At 50.4% G+C, this 3,751-nt stretch overlaps 1 long non-coding RNA gene across 1 annotated transcript; it reads left to right on the forward strand.

Annotated features, from left to right (window-relative positions):
* The first annotated feature begins 1,540 nt into the window (after window positions 1-1,540).
* On the forward strand, window positions 1,541-3,542 carry LOC123602383. The gene is made up of 2 exons (XR_006714466.1): window positions 1,541-2,196; window positions 2,955-3,542. It is a non-coding gene; the product is annotated as an uncharacterized LOC123602383 (long non-coding RNA).
* The last annotated feature ends 209 nt before the right edge of the window (window positions 3,543-3,751 follow it).

A 3,751-nucleotide genomic window follows, 5' to 3' on the forward strand; every position in this document is an offset into this window, starting at 1 on the left:
TCTTACGGTGGCCCGGACGGTGGTCCCAAGGCCTGCTATGTATGTAATTCCGAGTTTCTGAGTAGACGTGTTCAAAAAATAATGAATGTGTAAAGTTAATTTTAGTAATGCATTTTATTTACCCCCAAATGTCTGAAATACTAGCAGGGCACATAATCAACATTGCACTTACTCATCAGCATTAAAAGAATTTTTTTGTACGACGTGTGGGAAATCCACTTAGGGCCCATCTAGTTGGGTTTGTTGGGTTTTTTGGTTTTGGTTTATGGTTTTTGTTTTTGTTTTTGTTTTTGTGGTGCAAAAAGGTGTTTTTGTTATAGCACAGGGACGGGACCTGTGGGCAGAAAGAGCTGCCCTGGGATTGCGAGAAGTGATTGAATATGTACTTGTTAGTTAGGGAGTGAAGGATAGTCTAGTCTCCAAGGAATTTGTACATGGTAAAGACAAGGTGTCCAGGACCTTGGAGCACTAGCTGTTGTTAAGATAAGGCTGCTTTTATTGTTGTCTCGTAAAACATCAGTCACAAGACCTTCAAATGTGTAGCAGCTGGGCCATATGTCTGCGAGGTGATTGCTAATATATATTTTCGGGGGCGGGGGTTGTCAACGGTTATCAGAGGGAACTAACAGTAACAAGAGCAAAGCTATGGTGGTAAAACACTAAAGGAAGTCGTTGACGTGGCTGCAGGAACCTCAGGAATTCTGCCCGAGACTGTGAACCACAGCAAAGTCCCGCTTCTGTTGTTTTCTCCCATCATTTTGCCCCCTGAACAAACTTGACCCTTAAATCATTAAGGTTGCTGAGGACGGAAGGTCTCATCTTCTATAACTTCTTCCTACTGAATAGGGGCGTAGACAGGACCCTCCCTGTGGGTCAAGACTGGTCAGTTGAGAATTTAATAGGACTCACGAAAGGCCGAGGCAGCCCTGTCTGGAGTTGGTAACATAGGAGAGTCTCCTGGAGTAGAAAGGATCGTGTTTCGGCTTGACCTTGTGGCAGTGAAGGGGTCTCAGCACCAGGCTCATTGATATTCAGAAAAAAACCCAGCAAAACAGGATCAAAATGGCAAGAAGAAAAGGAGTCCTTGGATACTTGGCCAACATGCTGGGGGCCATGTGGGACCAGTCACCCTGCACACAGACAGCAACCACGATGGTGGGGCCCCCGAGCGGACACTGCAGCCCCAAGAAGAGCCCATTGCATCTGGTCCCTGGGACCCCTTCAGTCTCACTTCCCCAGTCTGCCAACCTTTGCCCCTTCCTCTCCCTCTGCTGCCTTTTTCCTTCCTAGAACCGGCCAGACCAATGTTGTCTCTGAGCCTTTGCACTTGCCCATTCATCTTCCCGGAACCGGTGTCCCAACATCTCCCAGGTGTTTAAAGAGTCAGCTTTTCTTTCTTTCAGTTGCTCATGTTTGAGCTAAGTGACCCCTCCGAACACTCCTCTGAGCCCTCAGATGAGGAAACAGCCCTACTGCCTCCCACCCCACTAGGTCACGTTCACTCAGGACCATGTTCTTCCTCTGTCACCAGGACCCGAAGTTCTCCCTTGTCCTCTGTGAGTCATTTCTCTTATTTATTTGTTGACTTAGTGCCTAAGTGACATGCGTGTTTCATGTCTCTCTCCTGTCACTCTGTTCCCAACATCTGCGAGAGTGCCTCACACATAGCAGGCGCTCGTAGTTGCAGAGTGAGGGCGGGGCAAGCAGCTGCCCATGCTAAGGCTGGAGACGAGTGAAGAGCTGGGGCTGCGGGTGAGACATCTGCCGGTGACACCCGCAGCTCCTCCCTCCTCCTTCCTTTCTTCTCCTTTCCTCTGCCTTCCCTGACTTGCCTCCTTCCCTCCTTCTGACCCTCCCATATCCTCCTCCATCCCTGGGAGTAGAGGAGGATCCTGTCCATACTCACGTATGCCTCCTCCCAGGGGTGTGCCAAGCACCCAGAAATCCCCTGCTCTCAGCCACCTCTTCAGGCCTGGGAACCAGCCCCCTCCAGGCTGCGTGTGGCCCAGAAGGTGTGCTCCCTGCTGATCTGCCAGGAGGCAGTGGTGGCCGAGGCTCATCATGCGGGTTTTGACTTTCCAGCTCTACCGTGTCTCCAGTGTCCACGAGTCAACGCCAGTGGGGTTTGCGAGACTGGGGAAAGTGTCTGCGAGACTCAAGGCAGCCAGCGGTGCTTCCTGAGGAAGGTCTACGAAGGTAGGTGGGTCCTGAGAAGTCACCTGGGTGACCCTTGCCTGAAGTTAAGTGCTAGGAGTGGAGGTTCAGGGTTGGGAGTGGTATGAATCCCTCGTGGGACCAATGGAGCTGGGGCCCCCAGGACAAGGCAAATGACTCTAGGACCCAGGGAACCGGGGCCTTAGGAACCCTGGGAGTAGCAGCAGTATAGGCAGGGGTTGATTTTCTTTTGTCACTAAGCTTGTGAAGCTGTGTCACCTGGTTCTGGTACTCAGCTGCCAGTGGCCCCTAATTGGGCCAGTACCTGTAAGAGAAGAAGACGGGATCTTCTGTTAGCTCCTGGGGTGACTGGAAGGGCTGCTAAAATCCCACTGACCCTGACCTGAGTGTGGTAGAGAGTTGTGTTACCAGAAGCAGACATGGGCGAGGGCAGGGAGTGGAGAGGGTATTAGGGCATTTTCTATTCACCCCTTCCTGCCCTCTCCTGTGTGGGGAGGGATTGAACCCTAGGACACAGAGCCCCCAGAGCTGGCCTACGAAGGATACACTAGAGGGCTCTATCTCGAATATCTCAATCCTGGGAGGCAGAGAGCAGGCATCCTCGAAGGATGTTTCCATTTTCTCCTCATTCCTTGATTAATTTGTTGATGCAAAGATCTACTGGTTCATTCAGCAATATTTAATGAACACTGTTCGCCAGGACATGCTGAACCCCACAGCCGTGGGTCTGCAGTCCAGGCTTCGGGGTCTCATTTGTCCTCTTCTCCGCCCTTCTGCAGACGACACCCTTTCATATGGATACCAAGGTTGTAGCAGTGTGTGTTTCCCTTTGATGCTCTTTAATCCGGCTGTTACTTTGGAGGAGAGATGTTGTAATGACTCACCTTTCTGCAACAAGTTCGAAAGATGGGACCCAGCTTTGCCCTGAGCTGGTGGATCAAGCTGACTCAACGTACCTTTCAACTCTCGTGAGCTTTAAGACGACATGCACTGAACACGGGGAGAAATCGCAAACTAGGTCTGTGTCAGGCCCAGCCACCTTTTCTCTTCCTCGTTATGATATGCCACTGGGATATTTTAAAATCAAACCGGGGCGAAGAGTGGTGGGCATAGGTGGGTCCAGGCGTGCCTTCTTCCTTTCGAGGACCACACTGATTTGCACTTTAAAAAGGCAAGGTCTGGGGTTTGTGATTCTGCGTGGTTCTGGAGGCAGCCAGCTGAAGGAAGAGGGAGAGTCCTGAGATGCTGAAAAGGATAGGAAATGAGGTGGCCATAAATGATGCATTAGTTGGTGTAGGCGGGCTGCTGTGACAAAAATCTCTGAAATGGCGGTGTCCTAAAACAATAAAAAATGAATGCTCACCCATGGCACAGTTCAACGAGGTGGTGGTGATTATTTAGGGATCCTAGCTCCTTTCAAGTTTTTATGCTACTGTCTTTAACATAGTCTCCAAGGTCTCTATGGAAAGGTAGATGAACATGGAGATTCATAGGGCCGGAGCTCAAAGCGTTGTACACAATTTCTCCCACACTCCGCTGTCCCTTGACTCCAAACAAATTGCAAGAAATGTGATCT

This window comes from Leopardus geoffroyi, chromosome D1 (genome assembly GCF_018350155.1).
Source record: "Leopardus geoffroyi isolate Oge1 chromosome D1, O.geoffroyi_Oge1_pat1.0, whole genome shotgun sequence".
Lineage (NCBI taxonomy): Eukaryota > Metazoa > Chordata > Mammalia > Carnivora > Felidae > Leopardus > Leopardus geoffroyi.